Source organism: Garra rufa, chromosome 24 (assembly GCF_049309525.1).
Source record: "Garra rufa chromosome 24, GarRuf1.0, whole genome shotgun sequence".
In the NCBI taxonomy this organism is placed as follows: domain Eukaryota; kingdom Metazoa; phylum Chordata; class Actinopteri; order Cypriniformes; family Cyprinidae; genus Garra; species Garra rufa.
Window position 1 is genome coordinate 30,686,580 of NC_133384.1, and position 11,910 is coordinate 30,698,489.

Sequence of the window (11,910 nt, forward strand, 5' to 3'; positions counted from 1 at the left end):
ATACACTACCAATCGAACGTTTTTGAACAGTAAGATTTTCAATATTTTTTAAAGAAGTCTCTTTATTTAAATTCATTTATTTGAAACAGTATTTTTTTAAAATAAAGTAATATTTTACTATATAAATTTATTGCTGTGATTTCAAAGCTGAATTTTAGCATTATTACTCTAGTCACATGATCCTTCAGAAATCATTCTAATATTCTGATTTGCTGCTTCAAAAAACATTTATTATTATTATGTTGAAAACAGCTGAGTAGATTTTTTTCATCTCTTTGATGAATAGAAAGATTAATTTCTATCTGAAATAAAAATATTTTATAAAATTATAAATGTCTTTATCATCACTTTTGAGCATCCTTGCTAAATAAAAGTATTAATTTCTATCATTTCTTTTAAACGGTGTAGTGTATAATTTTACAAAAGGTTTTATTTCAGATAAATGCTGATCTTTGAATCTTTCTATTCATTCTGAATCCTGAAAAAAAAATTACTTAACTGTTTTAAATAATAAAAATAATATAATATTAATAATAATTAAAAAAAAAATTCTTGAACAGCTAATCGGCATGTTAGAAAGATTTCTGAAGGGTCATGTGACACTGAAGACTGGAGAAATGATGCAAAACATTTTTTGCTTTGATCACAGGAATACATTTTATTTAAAAAATATTCAAATAGAAAGCAGTTATTTTACATAGTAAAAATATTTCACAATATTACTGCTTTTTCTGTATTTTGGATCAAATAAATGCAGGCTAGGTGAGCTCAGAGAATTCTTTAAAAATCATTAAAATCTTACTGTTCAAAAACTTTTGACTGATAGTGTAAATTCAGCCTTGTTGAGCGTAAAATACTTTTTTCAGAAACATAAAGGAATCTTATCAGCCCCAAATGTTTGAACGGTAGTCTTTATTTTGTTTAAGACGCTTTCAATGTGAATATTCCTTCTTTATTTCCAATGTGTTGTGATAACAGCTCAAGACCACTAGAGGTCACACATTTATAATAATAGCACTTAACAGCAAGCCTGCAGACCACCAGACAAAAACTAGTTTTTCGACTTATTTTTAAACAAACAGGCATTTGTATTTGAATGTGTTCGAACTAAAATGTGCATCTCTGACATATAATGAAGACTGCAGCGTTCAAGAAAAACAAACATGTTTATATAATAATTGATTCCATGAATAACCTTTAACATCCATGGAACACAAGGTTCTTTATAATAGTTAAAAGATCCTTTTGATTATTTAAATGTTCTTTACACTAAAAGGTTCTTTAAGAACAAACTGTTCTATGGCATTGGTGTGAAGGTGAAAACCCCCCTTTGGAACCTTTATTTTTAGCTATACACTTATATTGTCTATTTAAACCTAGTCAAAGTAGAGTTTACTGGCTCGTAAAACCCTTCCTGACAGTGTCAGAGTCTAAGCAGTACATTTGTGGGTGTTGAGATTCATTCAATCTGCCATTGAGCTTTTAACCGAAAACTTGGATGCATGAATGTATCAAATCTTTAAGAAGGATGAAAATAATGAGTTGCTCTCTCATTGTGTAGCATAATTATCCACAGTAGTGAAATACATCTCCATTAAGCCATAAAGTGAGCTCAATGTCCATATAATGCGAAGCACATTGTTTTCTCCTTTAAATTATTTTTTCCCCTCAAAAAAGCTATTTTTGACATATTTCCATGAATAATAAAAATCTACAGGAAGTAGGAGATTTGTGCAAATTTAGCTGTCAATATATGTCTCATGCATCACTCAAAATGTTGTGAAATAGCTTTTTTATGTTCTAGGACCCATATTTTGTGCTTGGCTTTTTTCGGCAACTCTTTATGTTGTTTCTCAGAACAGCTGGAGGTCTTTCATACGGCGGTGAAAAGCATAAATATATAATTCGCCTGGTAAATCAGCAGCATCTCTTCACTACATGCTGTTCATCTTTTGCTAAGCCGGATCTGCAGAAAAACAGATGATTGCTTTCGAAGCACAATAACAAACAGTTGTCGAGCACTAGGTGTCCAAATCTTCCCCAAACAGGAAATGGGGATTTACTCCAAGGGTCAGGAGAGGAGTTAGGTGTTTGTGTGTGTGTGTGTGTGTGTATGAGGTCCACACAAATGTTTTGTTCACAACTGTCAAGCATTCTTTGTCTGATCTCCCTGATGCTTTGCAGTGAGATTCTGAGCTCAGCACAGCATAAAACTCGAGTCGAACACACTCAAACACGCACACGCTCTTCACAGAACTAATGTGCCACCTTAGACTGTTCTTTGGCTCAGTCTCGCGTTCATTTGTCACATACCCACCGATGATATCATTTCCAGACGCCTGTTTATGTGGGGAAAGGGTTTTATATGGGGAAGTAAATGGATCTTTACAAGCAGACTCTCCTAACCGAAGGGAGCTGTCAGCAATTTGGCTCTGCATTAGTGTGGTGAAGCTCAGCATTATCTAGGTCTCTGGTAATTTCAGCATTACTGATACTGTCTGATGGAAAGCACTTAAAATTCCACACACCGCTGTTGTTGCCGCCTGCGAAACCTCCTAGAGTTCTTCAAAACAGGTCAGATCAGCCACAAACAGTGAGGTCGAGCTGGTATTGATGCTTTTCCCCTAGAAACCGGAGCTGGATAAAGAGTCAATCAATGTTAATTCCTCAGTAGCGCTTTGCAGTGCTCTGCATTGGCAATGAGATACACATTTAGTCCTGGTGTAGCAAATCGAAAGTACCTGATATAGATGCTTGTATTTATCTCAGATACAGATGCTTATTGGTTAAGATACTTTAAGGATAGCAACTCAAGGGAGTGGTTTTTCAATATTTTATCTCTTTGGTAAACAAGTAGTTACTTAAAAATATATAAATATTGTGAGGGAAAAATTGCAATTCAGAAGGCGTGTTTGTGTTCCACTGCACTGCTTTAAATCATTTTCTATATAAACATACACTAGACATTTTCATGTTTTGTTTTTTGTTGTTGCATTTTTAAAGGGGTGATCGGATGCAAAACTAACTTTTGTGTGTTGGCGGTGGTATTTTTTTAATCTGTAAAAGTAATATCCCCTTTTTAAAATCAGGTCATTCTCAGCTTCTTGTTGGTGTGACAGCACACCGACAGAGGCTGCTCCCACGATAGTTGATTGACATGTGCGCCTTACCTTAGACCCGCCCTCACCGAGCTAAAACAGTCTGGCTCCGATCGCCTTTGGCCGATCCCAATCTATGTTCTTGAGAATCGTTCCTGATGCAGCTTCACCCACAGCAAAAGTGAGTATAAGGTTTTTTATGCAACTTTGCAATTGGCCTTTATTAATAATGTGCTTATTGGCAAGTTTCACCGTTAAACACGGCTAAATTAAACATTACGGCTCATCATCCCTGGCAGAGAGGGGCGGGGCAAGCAGAGCTCATTTGCATTTAAAGGACCATGCAATAAAATGAGTTGATCTTTTGCAGAGCTGATTTTGACAAGGTAAAAGGGTGTTTTTTTACACTATTGAAATTTTTTAACCAAAGTATATTATAGGCTTTTTATTAAGACCCTAAAGAATCATATGTACTTATAGAAAATGGGCATCCAATAACCCCTTTAAGAGGCGTGTGAAGTTAGGCACCAGTCACAAAATGTCCTGGTAACACATACATCTCAAAGACGTCTATTTGATGTGTGTGTTTATGTCTGGAAGACATTTTCTTTAGAGTGGCTCATCGGCTATATGTGATGCTTCTTGTTAGATGTCAAATAGACGTTTATGATGCCTTTGAAACGTTTATGATTTAGAATTTATGTAAAACTAACATCTTATAGATGTTTATAAGATGTTTGTACACAGCAGATGCTTTCCAGATGAAGCAATCTTTAACAGACATTTTGCAGACGTACCTGTTCAATCTGGGGTTTTTGACTAACCCAGATAGCATAGGTATATCTGCAAGATGTCTTTTGAAGATCGCTTGATCTCGAAAACATCTGCTGTGTACAAACATCTGACAGACGTCTGTAAGATGTCAGTTTTACATACATTATAAATCATAAACATCTTAAAGACATCTAATAAACGTCTATTTGACATCTGATTGGGAAATGTCCTATAGACGTATTGCTGATGAGCAAACACTCAAAATAAAATATGTTGTGGATTTAAATGCAGTTGTCAAATAGACGTCTCTGTGATGTACCTGTGCTATCAGGGTATGTAAGCCTGACATCTTATAGATCTTTGTACACTGCAGATGCTTTCTAGATAAAGCGATCTTGAACAGACATCTTGCAGACGTACATGTGCAATCGGGGTTTTTTGACTAAACCTAGATAGCACATGTACATCTGCAAGATATCTGTTGAAGATTGCTTGATCTGGAAAGCATCTGGGTATGTAAGACTGACATCTTATAGATGTTAATCAAATGTTTGTACAGCAGATGCTTTCCAGATCAAGCGATCTTCAACAGACATCTTGCAGATGTACATGTGCTATCTGGGTTTAGTCAAAAACCCCTGATTGCACATGTACGTCTGCAAGATGTCTGTTAAAGACAGACGTCTGTAAGATGTCAGTTTTACATATATTCTAAATCTATTTGACATCTGATTGAGAAATGTCTTATAGACGTATTGTTGATGAGCAAACACTAAAAAAATACGTCTTGCAGATGTAAATGCAGTTGTCAAAAAGACATCTCCATAATGTACATATGCTACAAGGGAAGGCAGTGGAATGAAAAAAATATAGAGAGACATGGTTTTTCAAAGGTAAAGTTATTTTAACTTGAGCACCATTTTTGGAACACTATGTCATGCAGTTGACACTGCAACAAATGCAAAATGCAAACATAATGGTCAAAAACATCCATCCACATGTTTACAATGAATGAAATGGAGGCAACGCAGCTGAATACAAAAATGCATTTTATGTGAACAGCCCCTTAATGTTAAGGAAAGAAGTTAAGAAATAAAAGTCAACACCTAAAGGTGAAGAAGTACCCACCGTGTCAGTAATAAGATTTAAGCATTGAATTCACTAGAGACTCGAGCATTTTTGGCTGCTTTCGAAATGTGTTTGACAGACTAAGTGCCGTCCCCTCAGCAAACATTCTCAACCTTTTGACACTCTCAGGGTTTGCTCCATTCTGCTGTCAATCCCACAATACCCCATAAGAGCCTGCTGCTGGCTTCCCATAGTCAGCACCATATTTAATTTTTGACAGAAATAACAGAAAAACTTTGCAGAGACAATCCCCATAAAATAGTTGTGAGATGTGAAAAGTAGTGTAAGTTTATCCCTCAGCATTGTTTTCATCCACATAAATTCAATATGGCAACTTGCATCACGGTTTGGTCAGTTACCCGGATGCACGCCCATGTTGAAGATACTCATATGTAAACAACAGCATGGATTGCACGGTTATGTACTACTGAATATGTTTATCTGCTAATGTATACTGTCTAAACCATGAATACATGTGGAAGCTACTAAATCATATAGAGAAGGACTTTGTAAACAGGAAAGGCATTATTTTGACAAACTTAAGTTAATAGATGGTAAAGATACATCTGAGCAGTATTAATTAACACAGCCTAAAATTTCACCTCCCTGCTGAAAAAAAAACCAGCATATGCTGGTTAGGTAAGTTTTGGTGCTGGGATGCTGGTTTTAGCTGGTTTATGCTGGCCCTTTGCTGGTTTATGCTGGTCCTTTTCTAGTTTATGCTGGTCCTTAGCTGGTTTATGCTAGTCTTTTGCTGGTTTAGGCTGGCCCTTTGCTGGTTTATGCTGGTCCTTAGCTGGTTTATGCTGGTCCTTTGCTGGTTTATGCTGGTCCTTTGCTGGTTTATGCTGTCCTTTGCTGGTTTATGCTGGTCCTTTGCTGGTTTATGCTGGTCCTTTGCTGGTTTATGCTGTCCTTTGCTGGTTTATGCTGGTCCTTAGCTGGTTTAGGCTGGCCCTTTGCTGGTTTATGCTGGTCCTTTGCTGGTCCTTAGCTGGTTTATGCTAGTCCTTTGCTGGTTTATGCTGGCCCTTTGCTGGTTTATGCTGGTCCTTTGCTGGTCCTTAGCTGGTTTATGCTGGCCCTTTGCTGGTCCTTAGCTGGTTTATGCTGGTCCTTTGCTAGTTTATGCTGGTCCTTAGCTGGTTTATGCTGGTCCTTAGCTGGTTTAGGCTGGCCCTTTGCTGGTTTATGCTGGTCCTTTGCTGGTTTATGCTAGTCCTTTGCTGGTTTAGGCTGGCCCTTTGCTGGTTTATGCTGGTCCTTTGCTGGTTTATGCTGGTCCTTAGCTGGTTTATGCTGGTCCTTTGCTGGTTTATGCTGGTCCTTTGCTGGTCTTTAGCTGGTTTATGCTGGTTTATGCTGGTCCTTAGCTGGTCTATGCTGGTCCTTTGCTGGTTTATGCTGGTCCTTAGCTGGTTTATGCTGTCCTTTGCTGGTTTATGCTGGTCCTTAGCTGGTTTATGCTGGTCCTTAGCTGGTTTAGGCTGGCCCTTTGCTGGTTTATGCTGGTCCTTAGCTGGTTTATGCTGGTCCTTTGCTGGTTTATGCTGGCCCTTTGCTGGTTTATGCTGGTCCTTAGCTGGTTTATGCTGGTCCTTTGCTGGTTTATGCTGGTCCTTTGCTGGTTTATGCTGGTCCTTAGCTGGTTTAGGCTGGCCCTTTGCTGGTTTATGCTGGTCCTTTGCTGGTTTATGCTGGTCCTTTGCTGGTTTATGCTGGCCCTTTGCTGGTTTATGCTGGTCCTTAGCTGTTTTATGCTGGTCCTTTGCTGGTTTATGCTGGTCCTTAGCTGGTTTATGCTGTTCCTTTGCTGGTTTATGCTGGCCCTTTGCTGGTTTATGCTGGTCCGTTGCTGGTTTTTGCTGGTCCTTTGCTGGTTTATGCAGCATTAACCAGCTAAGGACCAGCATAAATCAGCAAAGGACCAGCATAAACCAGCTAAAACCAGCATCCCAGCACCAGAACATAACCATGCTGTTTTTTCAGCAGGGCTAACTGACTGGAAATGACAAGAGCAAACTCAAATGTTGTCAAGATTTGTTGTCCTGGGTCAGTTTCACTAACCACAAACCCCTTTTGTTCCTCAGACAATTTTTTTTTGCAGTCTTCTTTTTGATTTGATATAACTTTTGGCATAGTTACTCCAAATGTTTTCACCCCCAGTCCGACCAATTAGTACAGCCCAAAACATTACAATGGACTATGTTCAGCAGCAATAATTAGCAAAATATGCGAGTTTCGTTCGGTTCAGTGGCATTGTTTACGTTCTTTGCCGCCAATTTAGCCAATGATGCCTTGCGAAAACACTATTTTAAAGCATTTGCTCAGCTTTGCTGCCAGTGGACACGTACTGAAGTGTCGCACATATATCGACATAATTGTGCTCAATTTTGCAGTTTATTTGGGCAAGAACCCCTTTAACTGGAATTGACGCTGTAACTGGTATGTATTCAGCAATCAACCTCCGTTTGTTTTGTTTTACGTGCCATTTAGCGGCGGGTAAATCTGGGTATGAAATTGATACTATAATACCATAGATTTCCTTAATTTAAGTGTGTGTTGTCCACTGTGGACATTGTACTGTAAAAAAACGGACATGGGCTTTCCCCGTTCTTTACCATACAAAACTACGCAGCTAGAGATGCTTAACCGGACAATTAGAGATTGTTTGAGAAGCCCAAGGTTGAGCGCTGCTCACTGTGTGTGCATTTCAAGCTCTTAAAGGTCTGAGCGGAGCTCGTTTCACACACCAGTGACTCACTGCTCACTGCAGACATTCATAATTATAGACAATCTAGTGATTAACCCTACTTCCTCACATCACATCTCGTTATGCCCTGAATGCCAGCTAGATGAAGAAAGGTGCTGCTTTTGTTCACATTAAGACTCAAATTGATTTAGCTCTCCCAGAGCTCGTAAAGAAAAGCACCATTAATCTAAACCATGGCTGACCTTCAGTAAGTGAGAACTATGTGTTCTTCTATGGGTTTTGAAGTTGAATTATAGCCTGTCTAGTACGCAAGCGTCTTTTTGGACTTCTGCAGAAAAATCTGTAATCTTTAATGCAAATGATCTTAGACCATACCACTAATTAGATTGTATATACTATGCTTTTATAAGCACCTGAATAGCTGGATAGCCTCTTCTGAACTCAATTAATGATTTTCTATTTGATTTTTAAGATTTGTAAATGAGTTTTCAGCTGAGGGTGGATGGGAAACCAAAAGCAAAAGTCATTTCTCATGTGAAGCAAGTTATTGCATTTTGATGAAAGATACGTCTTTGAAGAAGCATGCACTGATTATATGAAAACCTTTAGCATGCATACATTAAACGGAGAAAAATGAAAAGTCTGTCATCATTTATTCACCCTTCGCTTGTTCCAAAACTCTGCTTCTGCTAAACACAAAGAAGATATGTTGAAGAATAATAGCCAGACAGTTGAAAGTAGCCAATGACGTCCATAGTATTTTTGTTGTTGTTGTTGTTGTTGTTCATACTATAGAAGTCAATGGTTACCGTCAACTTTCTAATCTTGTTTTGTGTTCACAAAAAGAAAGACACTCATACGGGTTTGGAACAACTTGAGGGTGAGTAAATTATAACAGAATTTTCATATAAGAAAACTGCAGTTGAGGTCAAAAGTTTACATACACCTTGCATACAAAATGCATGTTATTTTTTATTTAGTACTGACCTGACTAAGATATTTCACATAAAAGACGTTGACATATAGTCCACGAGAGAAAATAATAGTTGAATTTATAAAAATGACCCCGTTCAAAAGTTTACATACACTTGATTCTTAATACTGTGTTGTTACCTGAATGATCCACAGCTGTTTTTTTTAAGTGATAGTTGTTCATGAGTCCCTTGTTTGTCCTGAACAGGTCCCACAAATTCTTTGGTTTTCAGCATTTTTGTTCATTTTAACCCTTTCCAATAATGACTGTATGATTTTGAGATCCCTCTTTTTACACTGAGGACAACTGAGAGACTCAAATGCAACTATAAGGTTCAACTATAAGGTTCAAATGCTCCCTGATGCTTCAGAAGGAAAAACGATGCATTAAGAGCCAGTGGGTGAAAACGTTTTGAATTTGATGATCAGGGTAAATTTAATTAATTAAATTAAATTAATGTAACTTGTTTTGTCTTCTGGGAAACATGTAAGTATCTTCTGTAGCTTCTGAAAGGCAGTACTAAATGAAAAATGGAAAGTAAAAAAAGATATTTAGGCAAAATAAGAAAAATAGTACACATCTTCATTCTGTTCAAAAGTTTTCACCCCCGACTCTTAATGCATCGTGTATCCCTCTGGAACGTCAGTGAGCATTTAAACCTTCTGTAATAGTTGCATATGAGTCCCTCAGTTGTCCTCAGTGTGAAAAGATGGATCTCAGAATCATACAGTCATTGTTGGAATGAGTTCAAATACACAAAAATGCTGAAAAACCAAAGAATTTGTGAGACCTGAAGGACTTTTCTGAAGAACTGTTCAGGACAAACAGTGAACAACTATCACTAAACAAAACAAAACAACAACAAAAAAACAGCTGTGAATCATTTAGGTAACAACACAAATATATGTAAACGTCTTTATGTGAAATGTCTTACTCAGGTCAGTACAAAATAAAAATTAACATGCATTTTGTATGATCCCTCTTATTTTGGTAAAATAATTAACATTTTACAGATTCTGCAAGTTGTATGTAAACTTTTGACCTCAACTGTATGTAACATTATGCATTATATTATTTAGTGATTTAATTTTCTTGTCTTAAAAGGCATTGTATGTATATAAAAACTACTGAATGATTTGACAGCCTTAGTTTTTATACAACTTTTGCATGACTTCTGCTTCAAGTCAAAGTGAAATGGCATTTTTCTGCTCTACTTGCACAGCTTGACAGAAAATTGACATTTCTGACAAAGGCTGATGTGAATCTGTGCAGGATGGAGGCACATCAATGCTGATTTGACCAGGAATCAGAGGAGTAATCATAAAAGCTGTAAGTACATTCTTGTATGCTTTCGAACAAGTCTTGTTGAGAATAATCAAGGAGAGTTGATGCTGCCCACCAGCTGCCGTCGCTGCATTATTCCAGCCTTTTCTTCCTCTAAACCAGCTACTTCACGCTCAGTCCATTTCCCTTCACCGGTATTGATTACATAAAGTCTCTCTGATTGCATAAAGACCCTTGAGAAGTCTTTCTGCCTGGTGCATGACCTGAAGACAGACATAGGAAAGTCTGATCCTGGTATCAGCTCTGGAACGGGATTGACTGTGAGATTCCCCTCCTGCCCTTTCACTGCTGTAGCCTTCAGTCATTATTATCTAGTGACTTTCAGAGTGGTGAACTTTTGGAGAAGGAATTACTGCAGCTAATTTTCAGCCTATTGAGTTTCATCCCACACACCCCGAATAGTCTTTTTTTGCTCCAGTAGGCTAGCTTTTTATTGAAACATGCTCTAGATAGTTTTGCTACTTTTTTAATTCACCTAATCTTACAAACACACATTTTTTTGCCTCACAAGATATTAACTGATTCTGGAGTTGTGTGGAATACTTGTGGATTATTGTGAAGTTTTTAATCAGGTGTTTGGACCCTCATTCTGACGGCACCCATTCACTGCAGAGGATCCATTGATGAGCAAGTCATGTAATGCTACATTTCTCCAAATCTGTTCTGATGAAGAAACCAATTCATCTGTATCTGGGATGGCCTCAGAGTGAGTACATATTTAGCAAATTGTCATTTTTGGGTGAACTATTCCTTTTAAAATGAACTAATGCAACAAAATTAAAAAATCTCTAATGTATTTTATTGTATTTAGTCCACTTAAATGTATAAATAGTGACAATTTTTAAACAATTAATTGCAATTGAAACCAGACAGTAGATTTTTAATTTCTGGCAATTTTATTTAGTTTTTTTTTTTGTAATATTATTTTTTAATTACCATAAAGTAACACTTATTTATTTTTATTTAAATTAAATTAAATTGTTTTTTTTTAATGTTTTCGAGTTTTGTCCAATCTAAAATTTTAGTGTTTGTGTAAAATTTGTGGTTACTTAAACATTTGAAAATTACATTTTCTTCTTTATTATATATTCATTAAATGTAAACTTAGAGGCTTTGTTCATGTAATTATTATGACTCCATATGTACTTTTATGCCTTCTTTGAGGGGGTCAAGCCAAATTATAAATTATATATAATATTCAGACATTAATTGTAAGACAAATTTTCATCAAACTAAATTGAGTAGTTTTAAAATGATGTACATAATTTTTATGAATTAAGTTTATCAAATAAAAATATGAACTTTCACTAAAAATTCATAGGATTAAAAAAAAAATTTGGTAACTACTTTAGCATTGGCATTTAATAATTATTTTTAATGTTAGTGCAATTAAAAGTAATTATATAACGATAATATGAATAAAATAGTAATAAAATAGTAATTAATATTTTAATTAATTATCAATTAAATATTAATATTAAATATTATTTTAATAAAATATTAATTTATATTTTAATTAATTATTAATAAAATATGAATCTTAAATATTATATTAAATTAATGAAATATTAAAATTAATAAATATTAAAATATTAATACAAAACTTGTTTTATTTTTTATTTAAAAAAAGTTTGCCAGGATTATTTTATTTTATTTTATTTTTTCAGTGTGGGTCAGATGCTCTAAAACGGAGTAATGTCTCATCAGCAGAGAACAGACAGCACATTTAGTATTTAGTACTGACCTGAATAAGATATTTCACATATAGTCCACAAGACAAAATAATAGTTGAATTTATAAAAATTAACCAGTTCAAAAGTGCCTTAAAATGGAGTAATGTCTCATCAGCAGAGGACAGACAGCACACAAGCATCTGCAAT